The sequence below is a fragment of the Heterocephalus glaber genome, unplaced genomic scaffold, assembly GCF_053883595.1.
Source record: "Heterocephalus glaber isolate CG9 unplaced genomic scaffold, H.glaber_assembly_v1.0 deba00001463, whole genome shotgun sequence".
In the NCBI taxonomy this organism is placed as follows: Eukaryota; Metazoa; Chordata; class Mammalia; order Rodentia; family Bathyergidae; genus Heterocephalus; species Heterocephalus glaber.
The window spans coordinates 13,371,240-13,386,293 of NW_028258310.1; the positions used below are offsets into that span (position 1 = coordinate 13,371,240).

Consider the following 15,054-nt stretch of genomic DNA (forward strand, 5'->3'; position numbering starts at 1 on the left):
CTGTGAGAGATGAAGTCTGTCATCCAAATGCAACTACGAAGCTGTAAAAAATTGACAACAGCAACTATTTCATGCTGTGAAAATCAGCATGGCATATAGCAATACAAGAAATGTCTGCACTTTCAAAACTGCTGAGCTCCTCACAGGAACAGTAGAGTCTGAGATACTCTGGTCTAGCGCTTCTTTCAGCCACGTTGCCCAGCTTATGGGTTCTGGCAAGGAGAGGCAAGATATGATGACCAGAGTTTCTCTGCAGGCGTGGGAAGGACCTCACTCAGTGGAAAGAGGCAATGTGCATACCCAGCAAAGACATGAGTTGTAAAATCCATCTTGGAAGTGAGTGAGATGGGAGGGTCATCAGCTGCCCCCACCCTGAGGCTGCAGTTATGATGAGGGATCTATTGGCTGAGGCTGTGTAGAAGTAGAGGGAAAAATGAAAGAAAACACTAACCTCCGTTTCCTGCTGGAGAATTCAAGGCTGAGGACATGTGCATAGGAGACCCAGGAGAGTCCAGCAGAAACCAAAACACAAAGAGGCTTTGAAAACAGCCTGAATTTGAACATGGTCCTCTGTCCGCCAACAGATCTAGCAGTAAAGGTTGGAAATCTAAGTGGTTCGATGGGTGGGGCACAGCTGAGGTACAATCATGAGCTGACCACTAAGCTATACAGACACACAAGCAACTTTTCACAAGCTAGGTTTAAAAAGAAAATCAAAAATATTTTTTTAACCCTAGTAGAAGCATTAGTAACCATAGGAATAACAGATTTCATAGGGTTTGGCCAGTTAAGCTACAAATAAAAACACCAAAAAAACCCCAAAAAACCCACCATCTAGGGAAAGAATATCACAAGTCAGAGTAGCTGCAATGTAAGATCTAAAATGTCTCATTTAAAAAAAGATTACTAGACATGCCATAAAACAGGAAAGTGTGACCCATACTTAAGAAAAAAAGCAGTTGTTAGAAACTGAGTGTTACCAGATATTAGCAGACAAACGTTCCAAAGCAGCTACTATAAATATGTTTGAAGAACTATAGCAAATCATGTTTAAAGAACTAAAGGAAAGTGAGATAACAATGCATCAACAGAGCTCCTTAATAAGGAGATAGAAATTGTTAAAAAGTACCAAAAGGAAATTCTGTAGCAGAAGAGTATAGTAAGTATAATAAAAGATTCAGTAGAAGGCTTGACAACAAGTTTGAGAAAGAATAGTAGTCAGTGAATCTAAAAAAAATAGAGCAAAAAAGACTGAACTAAAATAAGCAGTGCCTCAGAAACCTGTGGGACAAAATCAAGCATCTGAGGTGAGAATCTCAAAAGGAAAGAAAAGAAAGGAACAAACTTTTTTCTGAAAAATAGTGCCCCCAAACCACTGAAACTTGTGTGTGTTTAAAAAGAAAAAGCTACATATCTAAGAAACTTAAAGAAACCCAAATACAAATAGATCCACAGTTTGACATGTTGTAGTCAAACTGCTGAAAACCACACCCAAAGAGAAAATCTTGAAAGTAACATGAGAAAAGTGACTCACCGTAGATAGGTGAACATCAGTACAATTACACTGGCCTCTGATCTAAAACGACGATAGCAGGAGGCAGAAGAGTGACACATCCTTAGTGAAGGAGGAAGGAACTGCCAAACAAGAATGCTGTATCTAATAAAACTATTCTTCAAAAACTGTGCCTTCAAAAATGAGGGCAAAATAAAGACATTCACAGGTAAACAGAGGGGGAGTAAATGGGATGCTAGAAGGCCTGTCTTGCAAGACATACGGAAGGAAGGAAGTCCTTCAGAAGTGATACCATGAGGTGACAAAGCCACAGAAAGAAAAGAGCTCCAAATGATATCTGAGTTAGTATAAAATAGTGCATAAGTATATTTTTTCTCATTTTCTCCAACTTCTTTAAAAGATAAGGTAATATGAAAAATACTTTTAACACTGTATTGTTGGGTCTGTAACATACGAAGATATAATGTATATGACAAGAATAGCATCGAGAAAAGAGGGAATAGAATTATATTGGAGCAAAGATTCTATTTTTCATAATAAAATTAATCAGAAGAAGATTATGATGCATTAAAATATACATTTCATTTTAGTCCTTATTTACACTTTCAGTTTCTCATACCAGAGAAACTATTTGGTATTTATACATGTGTGTCCTATTTATGTATAATAGGTCATGTGAAATAGGAAGAAAAGGGGCAAAGGGGAAGGAAGTGGGAGGGCTAGGGTAAACGATAGAAGGGAATGGGATTAATATGAGAAAATGGAAAAATAGGAACAAAATCTTTGTAAATAGGGAGGAATGGAGGGGTTGAAGGGAGGGCTGGGCAAGGGTGAAAAATAAGAACCAAGAGAGACTATGTAAAGGTGCAAATTTCCAAGGATGAATGTCATTATATTGTACACCTAAAATGTACCAATGATTAGAATGAATAATCGATAATGCAAAATAGGAAGAAAAGACCCAAAGGGGTAGGGGTAGTGGGAGGGGCAGGGGAAAGGAAAGAAGGGAAAGGAAAAGTGCTGAGAAATGGAAAAAATGGAAATAAAGTCTTTGTCAATAGGGAAGGGTGGAGGGGTTGAAGGGAGGGCTAGGAATGGGAAAAAAATAAGAACCAAGATGCATCATGTAAAGGCACAATTCCCAATGAGAAATGTAATTGTGTTGTATACCTACAATGTACCAATAAAAGAATTTAATAAAGTGCAAATAAATAAATAAATTAAATAAAATGTACATTTCAATCCTAGGACAACCACTACAAACACAGGACAAAAAATGATAGTAAATAAAGAAGAGAATTAAATGGCACAGTAAAAATATTTATTCAACACAAAGAAGACAGACAAGGAGGAACAAATAATCGAAAAAGATAGGAAACATAGAATATCTGAGGCACATCTTTGGCAGATTTTTTTCCCCTTGTGTGTTCTTAGTAAAGACAGAACTAAAGATCTGTAATAAGCAAGATTATCTACATCATTATGGACCCAAGGCACAATGAAAATGGCAGGCCCCTCTTCAAAAAGTATTTCAGATTTCAAGATGGTTATAAGACACCATTAAGTCAAGCAAGGGACCCTTGTGATCACAAGGCCCTATGTTATTACACAAGTAATTCACCCACATATCTGGCCCTAACACTAAGCAAAAGATGACACTATCCCATTTTATCACATTGGGTAAAACTTCTTTAGGGATTCAATCCCTAGTCTTTCCCTGTTGTCTTCTCCTTTCCTATCCTTGTATCTAAAACATCCAGCATTTGGGAAGAGCCCATCCTTCACAACTAGAAGTTCAAGGGCTCAGATCTAAGCTGTCACTTCAACACGAGCCAGCTGTGATTATACGTGTTGCAGATTGTTTTGCATTAAAACCTGTAATTCCCTTTGTTTGTGCTAACATTGTAGTTTTTCAAGGGCAGTTGTCCCTGTACAAAAAGGCAACATAGAAGTTTCAGAGAAGAATATGTCTCTCTAAGTAGCTGGCATGTATTAATTCATTTGAAAATGTGTTAAATGTATGTGAACTTGAGGCTGTGGAACTGTGCTGGGATGAAGTTATCTGTTTGTGAGGATGGCCACTTCTTTTTGGCCCAGTCACGCAGAGATCTCATCATGTCTTCACAATCATGCTTTATGACCATCTTAGAAAGAATTGACTGGAGCCTAGTTTGCTAGTCTCAAAGACTCTCAAGGGTCCCCTGTCATGTTGTGGCCCTAATTCATGCAAGCCAATTCTATTCAACTTAAGATTTGGGCTAAACTGGTAAGTAGTCCCTTGTGGTCTTTCAGACCACTGTTATACTTGCTTTTCTGGAAAAAAAGTGAATAAGATAATAAGCCTGAAAAACTGAAAGTTTTCATTCATATGTATTAAAATTTTTTGGTTTCAAATCAGAGAAAATTTGGCTAAAAATTGGCTTACTGAAAAAAAGAGAATTTCAACTCTTAAATAGCTACAAAAAAATCCAGAAATAATCCAAAGCTTTAGAAAAGTCTTGATTAAGTGGCTCAATTATGTCATCAAAAGCAATTTCTTTCCATTTTTCTTCTTAGCCTGCAATGGTATGTTTCTTAATCCTAAAGCTGGATTCCTTTATAGTTTCAAAATAATTTTCAGCACCTTCTGTATCTTCCCTGTTGTACATAAATGTTCAGCCTGGTAGCTTTCTCAATCAGGAAGCTTTTATTTCTCAGAAGCCCCAGCAAACATCCCTTTGTTTCTAATTGCCTTGATCCAGGACTTCAAATTTCAACCAATCACTGTGACAAGGTCAAGGCAGTGGACCGATTGGCTTAAACCAACCAGGGTTCTAGTTTAGAATGAGGCAGGCGTGCTTTTTCTAAGGACATGGGCTGCCTGGTAGAGTTACTGTTACCAGGATGGGGGGATAATACTGTGTGCTAAGAGGGCTAAACTAGCAAAATTCCACTACCCCACCAGTAAGAGACACTGGCTATTGTGAAGCCAGTGGCCAGCTGGCCCTCTGATCCCTGCCCCATAGGACTGGAGAGTTCAGAATGTTGAAGAAGGCTGGGAGGAAGTGCTGAGAACACTGGACTCTCTCCTACTCTCCCTTGCAGTCCAATGTGTAAGTAACACTAATACAAATGAAAAGCCATTGACTGTGCCTAATGGTGACTATCAACCTGGCAGACACTGAACTAGAGCCCTGGAGAAGTGTTTATTTATGTATTTTTTTAAACGTAAGGGAAGTGGCTGTTGATATTTTTGGATACTACTAATCATGACCCTTGGCATCATGTCCTCTTGGGGAAAAAAATACACAGGAGAACAGAAACTGCACGTGTAACCCTAACTTCCAAGGAGCTGCAGGAACGAACTGATATTAAGATATTCATTCATTCTACCAACATGTATCAATGTCTGCTATGTACTTGGCCCTAAGCATTGTATAAGATAGGTACCATTTAGCATAATGTTTCAGGGAATGGGCTTTAGAATCTTTCATACCTAGAATTGAATTCCATGTCTGTCATCCAAACTCTTTGTGCCTCGGTTACTTCATGTGTGAAGTAAAGATGTATTTTTGTCTAGCAGCTTCTGTGAAAATCAAATGGCACAATTTAAAGAATTAAAAGTTCAGTAAATTAAAGCCCTCATCCGAGTGCCTGGCACACATAGTCACAAGAAATGGTAGGCAGTTATTATCACTATTATTATTATTATTATTATTATTTGTTGTTGTTGTTGTTGTACTTGATAAACTAGTAAGACACGATCTCTGCTCTTAAGACTCCTGTCTAAAGGTATAGATGTGAAATGTGCACAGCAAGAACCCGACTTACAAATGAGTTTCGTTCCAGGAGAATATTCATAAGTTGGATTCATTTATAATCCAACAAAGTAAGTCTTACACAGTATATCTGTGAATCTTATACAGTATACCTGTGAAAGTTCTCAACTCGAATGTTCATAAATCAGGGACTTACTGTACACATAATGAATGTCAAAGAGAAGTAGAGATGAAATGACATAGAATGTTACAGGAAGATGACCTTCTGCTCTGTGTTGGGACCTGAGAAGTCTCACAAATAAGCTGCTGGTGAGGTTGTGTTTACATGACATCTTTTGGATCTTTTGTGTCTTTTTAAGATACCAGTTCACAAAGGTTGTAAGGGAAAAGTCCATGAGCCACATTGACATTGGCATGAGTGTGCTCTCTAGTGAGGGTGACGTGCTACCATCTGCAGGGCTCCATCTTGTTTCCTGCGGGAGATGGGATCATTGCTGCCCATCCACGTGGCAAAAGGAGTGGCTGCCTGATTCATGGTGTAGTTGGGGCTATTAGATTGTACTCCCAAAGGCATTTGATAATCTATTTAACTGAAAGCAGTCATTTGTCTTGTTTGCTGACTACTTAGCAGATAGATTTGTGATTTTGGTAATTACTATATGAATGTTAATAAGACATGATATCTTTTATTAATTAGCAATTCATAGGGTTTATTTTTCAATATAGCAAAATATAGCTGATTTACAAATATTAATGAGCCACCAGCATTAGTTTTGCAAATTAGCACTTTGAGATTATTTATTCTAGGTTTTCCTCTCTAGAAATTTTTACTCAAGAACAAAGACCAGAGCAATAAATTGTACTCTGTATCCTAGAAAAGGCTAATTTGCTTTGTTCAGAAATAGTTTAATTTTGAGAAGTAGTCCTTTATACACTTTTCATTTTAACTCCCTCCAAAGAGGTTTTGGTAATCAAAGGATAAAATACTTTCTGAAAATGAAGTTATACCTGAAGATTAATTTTCTAATAGAAGTAAATGAGATTTGGACATGTTTTTAAAGGTGAATGGGTACACAGATGTATCTACCCATTTCTCCCCAATACACAAAGACACACCCCCCCACCCACACAGAACATGATAGGATACAATAGTGTAGTAGAGGTGGGGAGCAGGCTGGTGGGAGCTTCACCCTACACTGGGGTTCTCTCCTTGTGGCCAGCCTGTTTCTTCCACACACGTGCATACCAGCAAGCCCTGTGCAGCATAATTATCCAGTAGGGACAGACAGTCATGCAGTTATGTAGCCAAGGGTAACTCAGGCACAAAGTACTTTTGAACAAAGTAATCCAGTGGCATGTTGTTACCACCCTCCCTGAAGAACTCATTTAATGACTCTTGTGAGGATGCCATTTCCTTAAAAAATCCAGCTCCTGTTGTGCTTTGAACTGTGCACCCCAATGCTGACAGATTCAGCAAGCATTTCTTGGGCATGCACAGTGCACCTCACACTGTGTTAGGCCAGGTAAAGGCTTTCTAGTGTATGGCAAAGACAGCATGAGGCAGGAGGTGTTGCAAGTTACTACAGGAACAAATATGATACCAGTTGCTCTTGGCACTACACTTAAGCCAACAGATAGACACAAAGGAAGAGAATGTAATCTTTCCTGTCTGCCTTTTCAGAAACCCAAATAATCCCTCATAATTACTATTTCCCTCATTTAAATGCTAGTTATATGCCATAAATTATGCACTTTACATGCATTTTCTCACCTCTCACAAGAATATCTTTGGTAATTACTTATATTTATAAACCCATTTTATAGATGAACAAATTCATGATTAAGATGTTAAATAAATTATCATACATCACACAGCTGTTAAATAGCAGGGCTGTGTCAGGGCTGCCATTATATGCAAATCGTTCTAAGGGTTTTATTTTTTTTTTAAAGAAATAAATGTTTAATTCAGTGGGAAACTTTTTTTTCTTATGATGAATCACAAAATTGAAACAACCAAGCTATTTTTCTGTAGGGTAACTATTCTAGCTTAGTCTAAAGAGTAAACATTGAGCTTCTCATCAGACAAATAGCAGGAATTCTGAGCTATTGTTTTGGCTGTCCATGGGTAAGTTTTTGCATACTGTGTCCAGGTAAGCCTCTTCGTGGTGCCTTATTAAAAGGGTATGTGAACACAGCAGGCTGATCCCCAAAGTGAGCATTGGTTAGGGAGGATGTGCGGGTGCTGAACCATGTCTCAGCTGGGTGGTCTACTGCTCTAGCTCTGTCTTTGTTGCCTGGGCAACTTCTCCGGGAATGAGAAACTCATTTTCTCTTTTTTCCCTGTAGATCTGTAGAAAGAACCAAAAGATAAAGCTATAGGTTGCCTGTCATCCACTACCACCTGCAGATGTGAGACAGAAACCCTCTTTCAGGGAGGCACACCATCACACCCAGAGTGCAGAATGATGCAAAATCACCCAGATTTTTTCCTGTGGTCTGAAATCAGATGGGAGAAAGATCACCTCCCTGAATCCTGGGCAGATTTTGCTGCCCAGTTTTTCTCTGAGATAAATATTCTATACTAATTTATTTCTTCTTTCTGTATAGCTCCAAGGAATTTTGAGAAGGCTATGTTATAGAGTGATTGTGACCAAGGGCTTGGGAATCAGCCTTGACTTCAAAGCTCAGCTTCTCCCTTTGCTAACAGTGCAATCTTAGGCAAGTTATTTAACCCCTTTTACCCTGTTTCCTCATCCAAGTAATGGGAATATTCACAGACAGATTTTGCATAGAGTTGATTTTGATTCATTTATTCAGGGTCTGTTTCCATGTCAGGCATTCAGCTAGATGCTAGAGGAACAATTGTGAGTTAGAAGGCAAGCTGCCAGCCTTCACAAAGGTTACATGTAACAGAAAAGGTGCCTATTTAGAAAGCCACTTCAAGCATTGCATTACAAAAGAGGGAGTAGAGTGTGCCATGGAAACAAGCAGGAACAGAACCCTACCTAATGAAGGGGATTGGAGACAGCCTTTCTCAGAAAAATGTGTCAAGGCCTTAACAGCAGGTATGAGTTACCAGGTGAAGAGTGGAAAAAATGTGGTGACAGGGAACATATTTAAAGGCCCAAGGCAAGAAAAAGCACAAAATACGAGAAGAACAGATCTGTTTGAGCTTAGATAAGGCCAGGATATTTCAGAAAAGAGCAGAGTAGTGTAAGATGAGGTGGAGAGAGGCAGGGGTTAATGGAGTCTCAAAGGGTCTGATAAACTATGTTAAGATATTTGGACTTTATCCTAAAGGCAATGGGAAGTCCTTAGAAGATGGAAGTGGAGATGCTGTATAAAGGAGTTGTGAGGATTGAATAAAATCACATATGCAAAGACCTAGCATACTGCTAGTACCTACTGACCTCTCAATAAGTGATAGGTGTTATTGCCATCAACATGATCAACCCCAGAACTACTCAGTTTAGGTAAAAAGGCCCAAATCCTGCCTTGTGCTATGAAAACGTAGTTAGTTACAGAGCAAGCACATACATTCAGGAGGATCTGTTAAAACTACCCTCAAAAAGTAGTAGAAGGAGGGTGCAAAGCCCAAGTCAAGCTCCCCTTTGTGTGTTTTCTTTTTCCTGTTCTGCTTCTCTACCTCACTGGCTCCTCGATAAATTCACAAGCTTGTTAAGCAGTGAAGTCGTAACTCTTTCTGGAAGTTCTGTCATTTTCATAATGGATCCTTTGCTACAGTCCAAATACTGTACATGAAAATGCAGGTGGACCAGATTACAGGTTTTCAGGGAAAGTCAGTGATGTCGTGTGGAGGGACAGGAGAGGCAGAGTGGAAAGCTAATGCACAAAATTGAAATTGAGGTAGCATCTCTGAAAAGTGAAGGTGGGTTGGAAAATGGCCTGTGTTCCCACTGTTAAATACTCTGTGTGCTCAGATAGCAAAAAGGACTCAATAAAGGTGAGGAAAGTAAAATTTGTGACTTCTAAGTTCATTAGGCTATTCACTTTCCTTCTCTGCAAATCTTGCTACATTTAGATTATGAAATATGACTAGGGTAAGGAATCAAAATGATTGACTTTGTCAGGCACTGTAGAATTAGAATATCGACTGGGAGAGAGAAGATTTACTTTGTTTATAAAAATGTGAAGGGACTAAGTTGATTAGGGTCTGGGACCAATCCTAGCATTAATTGTATGTCCTGGCGCACAACTTTGAACATCTCTATGAATGAAGATCATTATAAAATGAATGTCCTGATTGCACATAATGAGATAGACCCTGAGGATCAGAACTCTTTGGCGGGGAGGGTGCTCTGAGGCACCTTATACAGTGCTATATAAGGAATGACCTTACCCTGAGGCAAGTACCGGGTGAGAAAACTGCAGGCATTTGGTGAAAAAAATACAACCCAGACAATGACAGTCCAGAAAAATGTACAGCAATGATCAAAGAATGATACCTAAGAACATTACCACAATTACTTAGACAAATGAGAGAAGTCAGTACAGTTTAGCTGTGGGTCACAGGCTTGTAATCAGAACAGCATAGCTTAAAATACTGGCCCAGTCATGTATTAGCTGCATGTATTTATTCATTTATTTCCTGTACCTTGCATGCCAACCATATGCCAGATATTGAGTGTGACTATGGGAGTATACAACAGCAACTGAGACAGATAAAGAAAAATGAAGGGGAATCGCTTGCTTGATTTCTCTCTGTCATTCTCTGCCAAGTATGCATATCTTGCATACTTGAAATCGTTTGGTTAAATATATGTTGAGACCTACTATACTCTCAAAGAGAAAGAATATTCCCTAAGTAATCCAAAAAAGAAAATAAGAAAATGGAGGTAACATCTGGTCAGAATTTCCTCTGTATTTTTCTGGGTTGGAAAGAACTTGAATAACTCAACAACTCAAAATGCCTTTTAAAAATATTAACCCCTTACACCTTTTTGTTGAGGATGATGTGGTATCTAATAACAGATATTTGAATTCTAACTATGTGTTGGATGTTGTGTAAACCACTTCAAAGTGAGTAGAACTGTGTATTTCCGTTACCAATGTTAAACTAAACCACTGACTTCAGGGAGTTTTCCATTCAATGGGAAATGAAAGCTGGCCCTCGAAGTGAAAGTCATAGGTCTTGCTGATCCAGTTTTATAATTTTACCATCCCTGAAAGGATGAGAAGTGTTTGGAATAGGGAGGTAGTAAGTTTTCTTAAATGCAAAAGGGAATGAGAAAAGAAAGATGTAGCAACAGTGTTGAAATGGTGGTTTCTTTTGTTTTTGTTGTTACGAATGATTTTTATATAGTAGTAAAGAGAAGAGAAGCACAAAAACTTGGGCAGAGAGGATGGAGCCCATAGCAGTTTATTTCCATTACAGTAGCTCAGAATATAGCATAATATATACACCAAATAGTACGGTAACGTGGAAAGGATCAAAGATCAGTGAATCCATGAGTCAGTCATTCAGAAAATGCACTGATTAGTGCATATTCTTTCTCTAAGTTTGGACATGACAGTGACAGCTAAACTCAAGGTAAAGGAGTGTCATCACCATCGTGGAGATTTACTCCTTGGGTTTCTGAAATTTCACATAGTGGAGATTGTTATGAAGAAATTGTAATTAGAAGAAGGTCATGGATGTCTTGTGTTTCTGTGTGTGTCCAGGTTGTGTATAAAGGTTGGTAAGTAGGATAACTTCTTTAGATTGATCAGGTAGGAGGAGAAGATAATATATGAATGAGAGAGGGTTAGGCATGCAAAAGACTGTGGGAAGAATGTTTTTACTTAAAAGCCAGAATGAGCAATTTGAATTTTATTCTGAGTGCAAGGGGAAAGACGTTGGAGGATTTTCTATAGAAGAACAGCATGCTCTGATTCACATTTTCTAAAGTGGGTTTTCTCTGGCTACTTGGAGGAGTATAGTAGATTTCATGGAGGCAAAAGTAGAAGCAGGAAAACCAGTGAGGAAACTGCTGCAATGGCCCAGGTGGACCAGACTGATGGTAGTGAAAATAGGCAAGGACATTTAAGAGCTATGTAATAAATAGAATAATAGAATTTGCTATTAAAATATGGAGAATAAAAGAGGAAATGATGCTCCAAATTTCAGCTCTACAAAATTTTGTGCATTTTACCTGGAACATTTTTGTGAAAATGTTTTTTATGGTATCCGCTGTTGATTCTAATGTTGAGAGTGGTGGGCTAGTTAGGGAAATACTTTTTAGCTAAAGAGGCACTTTAAGTACCTAGGCCCCAAAATGTGCTACACTAGATGTACCAATTCTTACTAGGATTTTTGGAGCGCCTGTCTGGGCTACCAAATCTGGTTTTTCTTTTTACATCATTGTGTAGCCAAAAAAAAGGCTTTGTGCATGAAACCTATTCCTATATTTATCCATAAGCACATGACCATTATGCTTTGCCAGTGTTCTCCCCTACTAATGTCTCTCCTTTTAGTTAGGGCCAAACTGATCAACAAGAGCTATTTTAGTGTATTGGAATGGCTAGTTCATCCCCAGATATTAAGTGCTTTTTTAACTGATTGTGCCAGGAGATCAAATTTGGAGATAGTTATATAGACACATGCTAAAGTGGTGACCAAGATGAGAAATGGTACCTAGGAAAACATAAAGATCATTAACTTTTGGATGTGACCTTTACATAGGTTATAATGAGGTAGCAGGATTCAGTCTAGGGGGATGGTTGTGTGAACTGCCACCACCCTAACCCCTGCCCCACAAAGGACCCTATGGAGAGCCTCCTCTAAACCCAAGTTACATAACCATGACAAATAGAAATCACATTTCACATTCCATCTTGCTCATAATGGAAAGATTTTATCAGGAGAAGGAGAAAATACACGACAATACATCTTTAAAAGTATTGTAACATTTAACATGTCAATATTGGTTTTAAATTATTGCATCATTTTCTGAAATAATGATTTGTGCAAGACATATCATGAATTATAATTAATTTACATATACATTACAGTCTACTTTAAAGAAAACCTCTTTTCTCATCCAAACACTGGAAATTAAATATTTATACTTATTGTGATTTCATATATACATAGTTAATACCGCCTTTCCAACCCACCTGCTCTCCACCATATGTCATTTTCTCTGCTGACTCTTTATAACCTCATAGATTTGGAACTGGTTAACCTAGACTAAAATTTCCCACCAAGGACCACATAAGGAGAGAGTGGAAAATGAGCTACTTCCATTCAAGTAGAATGCAGAAGGTAAGTGGTCCCATTGCTTTTAAGGATCTGTCCCTACACTTTAACTCATTAAAGGATTTAAGAGTTTAGCTTTTAGTTCTGAGACTTGAGCTACTGAACAGTAACTGAAGAATGGCTACTATATTTATATAAGTGTAAGGTCAAGTCCCTCACATTTACCATTTCCCAATTCAATTTATGTTTCAAATTAGATATGAACATGCATGTCAAAGACCATCCCCTGTGGGATCTTCAGGTAAAGGCGAATGTGAGACTTGGCCACTATGTGAATTATTTTAATATGACAGATTTGAAAATATCATGAAAACAGGAAATAGTAAAGTAAAAAGGACCACAATGCAAAAAAAATTAGTTCTTCCTAGAAATATATACTGGCTTCTATTTCCTTCCATTTTTACTAAGTAGAGAACTTCTTAGAATGTGGCTGATTTGGGTTTCAGGCTAGTCTGAAAATTTGGGCTAAAATTGTCAGTCACACTAATGAGAGAGAATAAGCCCCAAGGGTTCCTTCCTGTCTTTCTCATACAGAGAGCAGTTCCATAAGAAGATACCTCTTTTTAAGCACCAGTCCTTTCTCTCTGCCATCTCCTCCCAACCCAAGTTAAGTAATAATAACAACAGAACAAACATTTTTAGCATTGTTTTTGTTTGAAGCACTTAACTGTCTCTGTGTACCTAAAATCATAACAAATAGACTCCTTTGGCCAAATATAAACTTAGCCTTGACTTCAGAATACCTCTCCTTCATGAACAGACAAGATAATGCATTCCAAGAATGGCCTGGAATGAACCATTAGACTGGTATCACCTGGAATATTTTCAGCAGCATTTCCTGCATGTTAGGTGAGAAATTTTTGGATACAGACAGGATTTGAATTTTACCAGTATAGAATCCCCTTAAGGAGCATAAGACTATTTCCTACCTATGTTTTTGTACCTTGGTAGAACTCAGCGCATTGGAAAGACATATTGTTTGTTATGAATGAATGAACAAATGAATGAGCAAATGAATAGTTGAAAGAATAAGAGATTGTGGAATATATGAACTCTTTACAAATATACAGAATGCCTTGACATCGTTCTTTCATCCTTTCTCTCAGAGTATTCATCTTCTCCCCTCCATTCTATCTACACCTCTCCACTCATTCTTCATGAGTTAGCTTAAAACATCCTCCCATTTGGGAAATGGCCAGCAATTCCTCAGATGATAGGCTCACTGTCCTTCCAGAACTTAACATATACTTTCTTACATCAGAGCTTTGGGCATATGACTCACACCCTGGGATGCTAAATGAATCCTAAAAGTAAGGAATACATCTTTATTCATTGTGTATACCCAAAGCAGCTTAATGTGCTACCCTTTTCTAGGCACTCAAAAAGTCAGGGAACTGATAAATGTGCAAAGAAGGTGGCTGTACGTGAAAGAAAATAGGACTTATATGGGGACACGTAGTGAAGGGAGGCATTTGGGATCACTGTGTAGAAAAGCAAGAAGTATAAACTGTTGCTACAAAAGGGAATGGTTTCTCATATGAAGTACTTCATGCCCTGACCCTGGCAAGAATAGCCCTATCTAAAATAGGATAGAGGCAATATTGTTTTCATGTCATTTGTTAAACAATTACATATTGGCTACCCACTGACATGCCCAGATGATAAACTGCCAATCAAAGCAGTAAAGGTCTCTGCCTCCTTAGAACTTAACGTCTAGTGTGTTAGAGGGACAATAACCAAGTAATCAGACTGATAAATGCAAAAATCCAACAGTGATTCATTTTAAAAGCTAAGAAGTGCTTAATAGATAGATCTGATCTAGTCCCTAAGGAAATAATGTTTGAAAGATGATATGAAGGATAAATCAGAGTTAACTATGTGAAAAGGGAAAGAGAAGCATTTTATTCTAGGAAGAGGGACTGCAAATGTAGTAGGCTAAAGGATATGAAACATGGTGCATTCAAGAAACCAACAGACCAGGGTGCTCAGAGTTCGGAGATCTTTCTGAAAAAGTATTAGAAGGTATTGACTGAGATCCACACAGGGTTTGGGGACATGTTGATGATTTTATACTTTATTCTAAAAATAAACATAAGAAAATACTGAAAGGCTAGAAGTAACATGATCAAATTGTATAATACATTATTAACAGTAACATCATTGAGTATTTGTGAAGTACTTGTTATGTACCAGCCAGTATTCTAAGGGCTTTGTGTGAATCCCTTCATGTCATCCTCACTATACCACCATGAGGAAGATTGCTGGTATTATCAGCTGCCTTTAGTAGATGAGGCGACTGATGCTCAGAAATTGAAGCCAGAACTAGAGTGAAACAAGCTACAAGCCTGTGAGACATGTATTCAGTTTGGGGTCAAGTAAATGCTGACTACACTTGCACAGCCTTGAGCTGGAGCACCTCCATAAATTGTGCATTCAAAAATCGTCTGACCATTGTCTCAAATCTTAGTTAAATAGTCTATCCTGGGTATTGCCGCTCATAAATGATTAAACTAGCTTTTGAACCC

At 38.1% G+C, this 15,054-nt stretch overlaps 1 protein-coding gene and 1 long non-coding RNA gene across 10 annotated transcripts in view; one reads left to right on the top strand and one right to left on the bottom strand.

Moving 5' to 3' along the window:
* The window catches only part of Ppp2r2b (protein phosphatase 2 regulatory subunit Bbeta), a 455,995-nt gene that overhangs the window by 144,236 nt on the left and 296,705 nt on the right, over positions 1-15,054 (top strand). The window lies entirely within an intron of this gene.
* LOC110351101 (uncharacterized) overlaps positions 1-15,054 on the bottom strand; it is a 35,952-nt gene that overhangs the window by 8,432 nt on the left and 12,466 nt on the right. For both annotated transcript variants that reach the window (XR_002398149.2, XR_002398150.2), the window contains exon 4: positions 4,989-5,078. This is a non-coding gene — a long non-coding RNA (uncharacterized LOC110351101). The remainder of the gene's footprint in view (positions 1-4,988; positions 5,079-15,054) is intronic.